Genomic DNA, 13,076 nt, shown 5'->3' with positions numbered 1-13,076 from the left:
TTCTGTTAAGTCGGATGGCCAGATAGTTCCCAGTGCAGGTGAGTTGCCCATTGGAAGTTTAAACTTCCTGGGCTATTGCTGTGCAGTCTTTACCTGGGGCCAGCCGGGGTTGGGAGGGTGGTGGTGGGTGCTGGGTGGGGGAGTCCCCACTGCATTTTCTGGGGGTACAGCCCCCTGGAGATCAGAAGTTCTGGGTTAAACTGGTTATTCACAAGGGCAAATTTATAATGATGAGGCAAATATTATGTTCAAGCTGACAACTGAATTGGTTATTGTATTTAGTGACAAGCATTTTATACCATTTTCATGACTATACATTCACTATTGGTGAACAGTAATTGTTCTAATGCAATTATGAACAATGCATTCAGCTGCAAGCTGTAAGCCACCTCAGCATGATTTAAAAGTTAGGTTCCAAACGTGAAGTGCTTATTTTGCTTGACAGCTGTTCCTGAGACTTATGGGGAAGTGAACAGATCATTGATTAGCTGGAGTCCTTGGCAGACAAATATTCTTCTCATAGAGTTATGTTAAAAGTCAGTGTTCAGTCCGAAGAGAGCCAGTGTGCGATTCTCAGAGCCAATGGCCTGTGTTTAAAACACTTTCCTTGCCAACCAAGAAAAGGAAGTAGAGCTAGGTTGAAGTCATACCAAGTAAAGATTTATGCTTAAAGAGAAAAAATGCATTTTATTTGATTTCCTCTAGTTTGTATGTCATTGTCAGTTTCCTTCATTATTGAAGTTGGTCGTTTCTTGCACGTATAGCATCATCTGTTGTTCTAACGTGGCTGTGGAGCCTGAGTTTAGGCCTGTATGGCTTTCCACAATGCAGGCAAGGATGGATTGTCCAATTCTGTTGGGACTGCACAAATTCCTTACTTTCCTTTTTGTCCTTTGCTACCTGTATTTGTTGCTGTTTGAAGGGCTACTTGAGATTGCTCCACAGCTGGTGCTTTCTACTGCATTTTTCTCCCAGTCTTTGGTGCTCGTGCTGCATTTCCTGAGGTTCACCTTTGAGCACTCTTTGAACCTTAATCTCGTCCGAATTCACAGGTGGTGTCCAAGTTTACGTTGTGATTACATGACTGCCTTAGGGATTTTATCATCAGTCATAAGTACTACATGTCCACTCCATCTGAGCTGGGATCTGATGTTGAGTGCTTCAATTCCAGACATTTCTGCCCTTCAAAGTATCTTGGTGTTTGGGCATTTTGTCCTCCCATTTGCCCATGATGTTCCGAATGCATCTCATGTGGAACTTGTCCAATGGTTTAATATGTCTGGAGAAGGTATTCCATGTCTCACAGACATATAGGAAGGTAGGTATTATTAGGCTTTGTACACAGCAAGTTTTGTTTTAAGTTTGGTGCCTCGTTTGTTCTGGTAATTCTATTTGCCATCATACTTGAAATAGGGTGGTCAGATTTAGATGTTGTCCATCATATGTAGACACTAGCCTGCATGCTACCCTTACCTGGTTTGGCCTGCACGCAGTGTGGGCTGTGGCTGCTGCCGTGCACAAGCGGGTGAGAGCTGGGTAAGTGTTGCGAACCAGGTGCAGTTATCCTTCCAGCTATGAAGCAGGATGCAGCTGACCCCTGCAGAAGAGTCTACCTCTAACATGCACACCACCACATACCTCATTTTGGATGTATGAGAAGTACATGCTTCATGGTGTTATCCGGTTTACTGTTCATTCATCTCATCATATTTAAATAAAACCATTTGTTGGTTCAAAGCCAACACCTTGATTTGGAGAGCTCACCTGGTGATACACTCCATTGGCCAGTGTACAGATTAAGGATTCTCTGTTAGAATTCCTCAGTCTCACCATCCTTCACCTAGAAATGGGACTTTGCATGTTAATAGGGATCAATAAGCTTTGTTAAATCCATTTCAACTTTTCTATGGATTATGATAATTCATAAGGAAGCTTCAAACTCTAGCCATTAGCAAATAATTTCCCTCATTAGCTTACATTGCAAAATCTTTATCAAAATTCAAAATTGATCATACTGAGCTTCTAAATAGCTTTTATATAGCCTCAAAGAGAAATTCAGCTTCTTGTGGGTTGCCAGTGTGTGAATGGAACAATAGTGGGCTGAAGTTTTCTCGTGGGCCCACTCTTGGAGTGACAAAAGCAAAATGGAATATTTCTCAGGTCATTTCTTTGAGTGGCCTGTTGCATTCGCTTTTAAGACGGCTGGTTATGCCACTCAAGACTTGGCACAACTAGGTGAAACATATGCTCCACTCACTTGACCTTAAATTTTGCAATCACATTTGCATATTTAAGGAGCTTATCGCTTGTTTCAGGTGAAAGCTCTGGATGATGAAAATGCACCTGAGCCAATTTAGTGCCTGGTACACTTCAGATCTGGAATGAGCATGACATATCACAATTTGGAAGCTGAACCCCCAATACATGAGTGAAAAATCAGGACCTGAGAGTCGAATTTCTCTCTTTATTAAACAAAAGTAATTGCTTTATTGTGTAAAATATTAAAGAGAAATATTTCCAGTTGGTGAATCATCTCACCATCGACAAATTACTTTGCAATGAATTCTGAAAACATTTCATATAAAAAAATATACAATTTAAGTACAATATTTTTATCCTTTGTAAATATTTATTAACATTGAAGAATGTAACATCTTTTTGAGATAAATCTTTTGTAAATATTGATTAATATTGATGAATCTAACATCTTTCAGAGATAATTAAACATTTATTTGATCAGGTTATTTTCAGCAGGTATAAGTTGCCAGAAGGCTTCAAATGCCCTCAGCCCAGTCTTGAGTCTTTAGGTTTCAGCAGGATTTTTGATTCTTCAACATAAATTTGAACAATCAACTATATTTTACAGTTGTTTAAGTTGGGGGCCAAAACATCCATTTGCTGTTTGAATACATGGGCTGGAATTTTCCAGCCCCTCACTCCGGTGGGATCTCCCTGTGCCACCAATGTGAACAGAGATTTCAGTCGCTCACTGGCGCCACTGCAGGGGAACCTGCCTCAAGGGAGGCTGGAAAATTCCGGCCATGGTGTGAGCAAAATGCTTCTGCTTCCATTTTAGAATGAAGCTTCCATTTTGGGAAAAGCTCCTTATATTACCTACAATGTTTCATTAGGCAGTTAAAGATTGAAGCTGCCTTATCTAAGTAAGGGAGATATCCTTGTTATCTTAAGTTTTATGAGATGCTGGTATAGATCAGATACTGGATGCGGTAATAGAACACAAAACAAAAAAAACCAAAGAAAATGAATGCTGGGCAGCCTCCCAGGAAACAAGGTCCATTGGGATTAAGGTGCTTTTAACAGTATATTGGCCAACTATTAAAGTATAAATATTAGAATGTTCTCGGAGCAATTCGAGACCATTCAAGATTAGTTGCCTCAAAACCATTGCAGTTTGTTTCTGTCAATAGCATATAAGTATAACCTTTGTATCTTAATTTCTTTATTTCATGTATTGTAGTTTTTTTGTAGCTATAATAAACAAATAGGGTTGAATTCTTATTCAGGGGTCAGGACCCGAACATTGGGAGCATTTCTGGGTCCTGATGCTGCATTGGTGCCTGATGGTCCAACCTGGTTTTTAACAAGCAGGCCTATTAATGGCCAAGGGTATGTGCTAAAGTATGGTGGGGGGCACCATTGGTGGGACAGTAGTGAGGTGGGCATGATTTAAGGACAAATTGGCAACCATTATTGTGATTGCTGATATAATGGGAAGTAGAAGAACAGCAGGAGAGCAGAAGAAGAGGCACCCACATGATTCAACACTCCCACCTTTGGGGTCCTTTAGGAGGTAGTGTCAATGCCTCATGCCACTCTATTTCTGGAGAGTGCCAGAAGGCCAGCCAGTCAAATCAAAGAGGCATGGCTGGAAGTGGCAGGGGAAGTGAATGGCTGCAGCATACTGTAGTGGGCTTAGATACAGGGTCCCAAATGTTTCATTGACCTTCTGTTGTTACGATCCCAGCTGATGTTAATACTGGGCAAGTCAAATCCCAGAGTTAATTTTTTTTTAGAAACCATGGAGGAAAGCCACTGAACAAATTCACAGGAGTCTGCTGATGAACTTTTAACACTAAGGATAAAATATTTATTAAACAAAACAATGGAACTATATTACACCAGACAAAAAGGTTGGAAAGATCTCAGCACAAACACAAGAAGATGCTTCAAATTCACACTATTCCTTTACCCAGCAATTTACAATTATCTTGGCACAAAGGCTTTTCGCTTGGGACAGGCAGAGTTGCAAACTATTTTCTTCTGGTGAATTCCGGAGCATTCATTTGATGCTTTTCACACAACTCGTATCTATCCCCCAGATACCCAAAACCACACTCCAGACTCACTATTGCTTCCACTACACAGCAAACATCGGCTCCCTAAATTCAGTCACCCAGTAGCATCTCTGCTAAGTTGATCACTTTACTGAGTTCTATAACTGATCATTTAGTTAACTATTGTCTTGAATCCTTATAGAGTTACTTCTTAGAGAGCTTAAAATCCCTGTTTTTTTCTCTCTCTAACACACACTAAGCTCTTTTGTCTTTTTTCTGTGTCTGTGTTACTTGGCCACTCTCTCTAGACAATAGTAAAACTTTTTTAACCTTGTGTTTTCTTTCCCCTAGAATCACTAAACTTTTAACCCATCTCTTTAACCTAATTAAAAATGTAAATATTTAAACAAACCCAAATGACATGACCTTTTAGTCAGCACTCTTCCAGATTTCCCATGCCCAAGGTTCACACACACAACCTAAATTAAACTGGAACCATTTAACCTTTCTTAACGCACAAATATATATGTTCCACTTAAAAATTACACATTGTTCCTAACACTGTGGGCTGGAATGGTGAGTTCAACACTGTACTTAGATAACAGGCCTGCAGGTCTGCAGACGCAAATACAAATGGGATAAGAAGCCTGAGTCTTCTGGTAACAGTCAATCATTTGTGCCCAGGGGCATAGGGCTGTAGACAAAGCTCACATCATTAACAAGTGCCAGAAACAGGAAGTAGTGATAGTAGTGATTAGGAGGTCCTAATTCTCACACTCCTCACCTTGCAGTAAGTAAGTGCACACAACATCAAAGAACAGGTTCAATCTGGTGCTGAGGTGCCACGTCTATCCAATCTGATGACCATGGAAGAGGCAGCTCTTGACCTGGTCAGGTTGGCAGCATCAGATAGCTAATTGATAGAGAGATGGGAATCCATGCAAGACAGGGTGAAATGATCTGATCATCTCCAGAAGATAGGGATGGAGCTCTCTTATCCTTGGTTTCCATCACACCAAAGCATTAACTCTAATAGCCTGCATCGAGCAGCACTGAAAGAGGCGATTTAGCATGACCACTTTCTTATGTCTCCCATAAGGACTGATTCAGTGGGGGGAGCTGAGGTTAGGCCAGCAGGACATCTTCATTATCATTTGCAGAAGAATGAGTGGGGGTGCACTGTAACATCAGTCAAGCTCACCCTCCGCCTACACAGATACACACACATTAGTGGCCCTCATGCGGTTTTAGAATGGGCGGCACAGGGAGGAGATGAGAGAGGCAAAAGCAGCAGTGGGCAGGCCCCACCAGAGAATGAGAGATTGGTATATCCATATTTAGCTGGCCAGAGATATACAGCCTCCGGGGTCATATGAAAAGTGGATATTCCTGGACCAGCAGTGGGAGATGTGTGTCCCTGTGATCAGAGCTCCCTGATGCTGTGTAAAGTCATAAACACCAGGTATAGGAGTTCATTCATCACATGCACAGCATCAGGTCTCAGGGTTTTGAACTTCTCCATTGAGAGAGTGGCCAACCTCATGAAGAGCCATATCCAGCATCATTCTGAGTGTGTGTGGGAGCAGCGTGCTGAGGTGCACAGAATGTGTGAAACATTCTGTAGCATTAACAGCTTAGTGCTGCTGATGGCCCAAAGGTTCTATGGAGTGGGTGCCTGTTGCAACCCAACTTTCAGTTCCCTCAGGTGCTCAAATGCTCCATCAAAGGGCTGAGGCAGTCAGAGATGATGTTGAGGGAACCACCCCTCATGGGGCACTATCATCAGAATCTGGTATCAGGTCTGATATCTTGGCCCCTCTGACTGCAAAACCATTTACACAACAAGGCCCTGTGACAGAAGCTGCCGCTGTTTTGTCACTGATGGGGCAGCTTGTGGAGGTGCCCCCATTGGCACCTCCAAGATGAGGAAGACTGCCATGGGCATCTCAGCTGCAAGTAGACACAAGAAAGCAGGCTGACTTCACCTCATTCCCAGCCACTAAGGATGCACCTTATAATAGAGGTTTCGGACAAGGACCACTTTGTTGCTAATTTCACTCTGAGGTTCACTTGGGTGACGTGTTATTGGGTGACATTAGGTCATTAGAACTCAATACAACAGATATAGTGTTGCTTGAATCAAGACCTGTTTGTTTCTAGTCTTTGATGAAATCAAGGTAAAAGACAGAAGACATGGGGGAGTGACACAAAGATTTCTGTTCAGGTTAAATATGTGTGGCTGGTGGTGACTTGTGCCTCATTCATTATGGGGAGCAATGGTAGACTTCTGTGTCATGTGCATGGTGTATTCTCTCATTTTAATGAAGGTGAGTATCAGAGCCAAGTGTTTTCCAGGTTGAGGTGCCCTCAGGATTAGAGCTAACCGGGTTTCCCTGCCATCCTGCTCAATGCCTTGACCTCTGACTCTGTCTTGTGGAAGACCTTGCAAAGCATAAGCACCATCAGTCATTGCTTCTTCCCTCTCCTTCCCTGAGGAAATGTGCTGCTCCACCGCTTGTACCTCATCAAGGTCTCCACTGCTCCAGAATGCCATGTTAAGGAGAACACAGCAGACAACCCATGCTGCTATAGATATGGGTATGGACAGGGTAATTAGTGAGAAAAACAAAAACAGAATTACCTGGAAAAACTCAGCAGGTCTGGCAGCATCGACGGAGAAGAAAAGAGCTGACGTTTCGAGTCCTCATGACCCTTCAACAGTTGAGTTCAAGAGTTCTGTTGAAGGGTCATAAGGACTCGAAACATCAACTCTTTTCTTCTCCGCCGATGCTGCCAGACCTGCTGAGTTTTTCCAGGTAATTCTGTTTGTGTTTTTGGATTTCCAGCATCCGCAGTTTTTTGTTTTTAATTAGTGAGAAACTGTTCCCACACAAGGGAACATCAAGAACTAAAGGGCACAGATTCAAAGTAATTGGCAAAAGGAGTAAATGTGATGTGAGGAAATTTTTTTTCACCCAGAGGGTGGTTGGAGTCCGGAACAAGCTTCCTGAAGGGTGGTGGGGGTAGGTTTGATCGAGGTATTCAAAATGAAATTGGATTGCTATCTGAAAAGAGAGAATGTGTAAGGTTACAGGGATAAGGTAGGGGAGTGGGACTAGGTAGAATGCTCTTTCAGAGAGCCAGTGCAGACTCGATGGGCCAAATGGCCTCCTTCTGCACTGTAAAGATATTGTGATATTGTGATCTGCGAGAGATCTTTGAGGGAGGCTATTGGAGGGCACCTCCCAATCAGTCTGAACTGCATCTTCAGAAGTCCAATGGCCTGCTCTATGGTGGTCCTGGTGATGAGATGGCATTGGTTGTAGCGTCGCTGTACCTCCATTGCAGCATCTTGCATTGGTGTCAATAGTCCTCTCATCAGGAATATGTCCTCTAGCGGACTGTCCATGGAATGTCTTGAGTGCCATGAAGAGCTGCAGTGCCTGTGATTGTCTGATGATAAAGAATCATCATAGCTGCCAGGATACCATGCACACATCTGCATGAAGCCCTTGTTGTGGCCACAAACCAGTCGGACATTTAGGAAGTGAACTCCCTTCCTATTGGGAATTGGGAATCTCCCTGGCTGCTTAGTCATTACCTTGATGACTACTTGGGTGCAATCGATAACCCCCTGTACATTCCTATAACAACAAAAACTAAATGTTAATAGTGGAGGAAAAGAGGAGGCAGCATTTAAGGACGATGATCCCGTTGGGGTATTACCATCCCCTCAAAGGTCAGACCAAGCAGATCCTATGAAGAGATTAACATGGAGCTTTGAGGACAGCGCTTCACCAAAGAAGAAATACAGCACTTGTGCCCACTTAGAAGAAAGTCTGTGACCAAGATCATCTTCCTGCACAGTGCTGCTCGTGACTGTAAAAGTCACGACCACACTCAGCTTTTAGGGCACCGGTAATTTCAAGCAATGGGATCGCTGCAGTATCACCCAGGTGGGTGTTTGTGCTCTACTTATCAGGTGACTGATATAATTTTCAGGGAACCTGGGCCGTTCTTTCATGAACATAGGAATGTGGGCATGATTTGTTAGAAGTTGCAGTGATTCATCCTTACGAATTATTTCCTTTTTTACCTCTTCAGAAAAGATAAGTATGTGAACAAATGGCAAAGAATGTGGTGACAAAATGGGCCTTGCTTCCATTGATTAATGGCCCTCCCATGAGCTGGAAGGACAGCAGCTGAGGATTGCTATCATGGTACCTCTAACAGAGTTGTCATTGAGGAAACCATTGAGATCTTAAATGAGCCTCTTACCTTGAGAAATCAGGAAGGACATGGAAATTGCTGGACTGAGAAAAGACCGAGGTCCGTTGAGTTCACCTTCGATTGTCCTGGGAGTTAGATAAGACCGAGGCCCAATTTCAAAGTTAGCTTTGGACATCCCAGGCACAAGTTGTGGCTGCATCACACTCTTTATACTTCATCAATTTGATCTTTTAAAAAAAATAGTTGCATTGAAAATGTTATTTGGAGTCAAATAACCATGTCTCATTCATCATGGATTGAAAAATAATGGCAATCTGATGTGTATTTTTACTTAATAAGTAACACAGCAATTTACCCATTCACACTGGCACTTCATTCTTCAGTTTATTTGATGTTGATTTTTGCTCCATTTTAGTTTCAGCAGGGATCCCGCCTTGTGTGAAATCATGCTGGGCCCTTTGGATAATGTGCTGAAGAGGGATGCACAATGGCAACTGGAACTAGGTCAGGCATCTTAAGACTGAAAAAGAAGCAAAATTGTTTTTTTTTTTGATACAGCAGAGCCTTTTTATTTTTCTTGTCAAAAATTGAGAAGTGTTTTGGAAGGAAAATGTGATTTGCTGATTGACAGATCCTTTTTTCTGAGATATTGGAATATGCTGTAAGTTTTGAAAGTAGTGAATTATATGTTAATGGAGAATATGTTGCTGTTTTTCTACTACATGGAAGGAGAATTTGCTTTTTGCTTGAGGCTATAGTTTAAGGCAAGAGTGTGTGTTATGGCTGCAGAATTTTTACGGATTAATTGATCACAGGAGCACAAACCGTACTGAATTGAATAGCAGAATGCAGGTTACTTTACCAGCCTGAATAAAGAAGTACGCCCTCCACAGTTTCAGCGCCACCAGCTGCAGCTCAGAATAATATACAATTCTGCCTTACTGTGCGATAAGCTTTGTATAACACTGCTATAAGATTAGATAACTCCCTTCAAATTTTCAAATACTTCCGAGCTCCAGCTACTTATGCTGTTATATATTGTTAAAATCACAGCTACAGATTCCACTGTGGTTCTGAACTGTTCAATAGTTGTCCACCAAACATTTTAGTTTAAGAAAATAGCTATACTTAGTAAATTAACTTGTCATTTTACATTGTGACAGACCTTGTATTGTGAAGAACTTCAATAAAACTTATAACTTTCCGATTTACAGCTGAAAATGTTTCTATTTTCAGTTTCCTCTCCATATCTAAGAACTGACTTGTGCATTCTGAGTCTTTATGTTATTAAAATAACCATGCAATCTATTCCAAGATAAAATAAATATAACTGTAAGTCTTAAGTGCATATCTTGCTAAAGCATGCAATTCTGCTGTCATTGCTAGTATAAAGGCTAACACCAGAAGTACTGGGTTTTATAGTAAAATAAATGCAGGCTAAACAATTTTCAACTGCATTACAGGAACAACCACTGACTAGCTCTGCTGTTGCCTGGAAACCACACACATTTAATTCTTTTTGCTTTTTTTGCACTCATGTCGACCTAGACAAGAGCTCTGTTTATCACCTCAGCACCTCACTGGGAAGGTAAGTGTAAATAGGGTATCTTAGAATCTTAAGAAAACAGAACCTGGTACAAATCACGGCCAGGTTGTAAGCTTGTTCATATGACATATTTTACCTTCAGTCGATTGCATTTTCCATTCATAAATAGGATTAACAAATAAGGAGCTAATTGTATTGTGAAGTAGAAACATTTGAAATATAAATCACATTTCTCACTTAGCATGGCTATGGTTCAACAAATTCAGGAAAGTAGGTGTTTCTTGTTTTTATATACAAATACCCGGTCCTTGGATGCAATGGGGATGATACTGGTTTTTGGAGGTAGTGTAAATGGGGTGATAGTGAATCAGCCGCCCATTTAACACTTTGGCTGATTTTCTTCCTCCAAGGAGAAAACTAGGCGGACTGCAATTAAGATGGGTTGCCAATTCGCTATTGTCCATTCTGCAGTACTGCCAAGGCCAATTTCATTCTGCATAACCCTCTCAATCATTAATCTAATAATTAAATGCCTCCAACAGTACCCGCAATGTAGATCATACCCTTAGTTATTCACATTCTGCTGCATTTAATAGAAGGAACTCTATAGTCATCTATCAGACATTTGTTAATTTGTCTCATTTCATTAGTTCCTTGCTGTTTTGAAAATTCTGTATCCTACATGAATTTTTTGCATATGACAATTTATTCACAAATGGGAAAGCCTTAAAGAGAGGTGCAAAGTGCTTATCATTGCAACAAATGTAGATGATATGATCCTGATGTTGATGGTAATTGGTTTACAGTGACAGGCTGTATCAGAAAAGAAGTTGCTAATAATAATGATCATTGCTTTTGAAAACAAAAAATGCTGCCTGAAAATCCCAAAGAAAATGTAATTCCAATTCTATAATGTACTTTAGGGCTTTTGAGGCTATCACAAACTACTAAGGTACCAAAATTACAGATGGCTGAACAGATTCAAATAGAAACAACCAACCCTGCCCACCTCCCCCCCCCCCCCCCCCACCACCCCTCCCATTGACAACTTTTGTCCCTAAAGCTGACAGCCAGTACCTTCATCTTTAATAGACCAGGGTGGTGCTCCAGCTCTGTGCATTACCATAATTTGACAGAATCATTAATTAAGTGGAATTTTATAACAAGATTACAATGTCACCAATAATTAATTATTCTAAATGAATGTGTACCTTCTTTCCTCAATATCCTGCCATTTTATTGCTAACTTATTCTAACATCTGTGAACAACAGCAATGAGTTGCAATGTATGAAGAATGTTTCTTTGCTGTACTATAATGTTAGCCCTGATTAGATTAATTGACCATAATTCATCCTTAGAAATGTCTTTTTCCCCCCACAGGATATAATTTGGTGATAAATAGCTGAATATATTCAAGGCATTGCAATTTCCTTCTTAGAATGAATACTTAGTCTGTACAGGCCATGGGCACCCTTCCAGCTCTATGAGATAATGGACATGCAGCAAACCTATTGGATTGAGATAGCTTCATATATGGTGTACTTTTTCAGATGGCTGAAGAGACCAGTCCATGAGAGGCAGTTCTGCCATAAGTGCCACCTATGACATGGTTATCAGATGTCGTTGTGGAGTGCTGCTTTCAACATTGGCACCCATTGTCAAGCTGCTGTATTCACTGATCAACATGGTGGCGCATGTCGGCTCACAGGTAATGTCGCCATTTCCCCTAGTTATTGGCTTGTGTCTCCTGCATTTAAAAGTCAATGTTTAGGGCCTTCATGTCATGCTTGCAAGCATCGTTGAAGTGGAGTTTTGGGCATCTTACTGGTCTTCAGGCTCTGACAACCTCCCCATGCAGAATATCCTTTGGAATATCTTGACCTCCATTCACTGCAAGTCCTCAAGTTGGTGACGTCAGCTCTGCTTGATGAGTGCTGGCATACCTGGGAGGTGTATCTCATTCTGACAAGGAGTGCAATTGGACAGCGTGGAATTACTGTGATTTTGGTAAGTAAGGGAGTGAAATTTCGAATTTTAAGGGTAAATCTTTTATAAAATCTAGTGGGGGTTGGGGGTGAGAGTGGGGGGTGGGACTGGGGGGTGGTGTGGCAGGAGTGGTGGAGGCATGGGGGTGGACGGTGGGGCAGGAGAGGTGGGGGGTGTGGGGCGTTGTGGGGGGGGCCACAATCAGCTCCCTCCTTTTCAACATTGGGCCCCCTAACAAGATCGTTGGAGCATTAAATGACTGTGGGGCAGCCAGTATGGGCAGCAATGCATTCACCAACAACTCTTCAGGTGGAAGGCCAGGAAATGCTGGCATCCAAAGAATCCTGACCTATGATTCATATTTTGCTACTGGCAAAAAGCATTTTTATGTTAATTCAATTCTATACCTCGAGAAATGAATCCCAGTTGCTTTGTTAGTATTTATATTTGTGACTTCCCATGCTAGCTAATGATCGTTGTTGATCAGGAGTTTCCGTGCTTCCAGTAATTGGAGGCAATTCTTTGTTACAAGAACCGTCACCTATCACAGTGAATTTGCTGCAATTGTTACATATAATCTTGCAAAGATATGGAAAATTATTCTGTGGTAGACTCCAAGTTTAAGATAATTTTGCTTAAATCTGTGAATTTCCCCAAAGGTGTATAGCGGAAGCACTTACTAAAAGCATTTAAAAACCCTTTAGGCACAGAGATTAGGATTTATTTTGGATTTGTGAGTAAAACTTTGAATTGCAACATCAAATGCAACTCCTGACATTATGGACTTCGTAAAATTATTCAAAGTGTTGCTGATAATTAAGCAATTTCCAGTTTCTGATTACAGTGTATTTGTTAATATTTAAAAATAAACAGCCAGGAGCTTTTATATTCCTTTCATATTGCCATTCTATTCATGTAAATGTTTCAATCGTACTTCACTGGGGGCAGGACACAGAGAGAAGTCCTACCCCAACAAAACTTCACACTGCAGAGGAGAATCCTTACCTTAGATTTGGAA

This window comes from Carcharodon carcharias, chromosome 20 (assembly GCF_017639515.1).
Source record: "Carcharodon carcharias isolate sCarCar2 chromosome 20, sCarCar2.pri, whole genome shotgun sequence".
In the NCBI taxonomy this organism is placed as follows: domain Eukaryota; kingdom Metazoa; phylum Chordata; class Chondrichthyes; order Lamniformes; family Lamnidae; genus Carcharodon; species Carcharodon carcharias.
Note: the sequence above shows the minus strand (reverse complement) of the source record.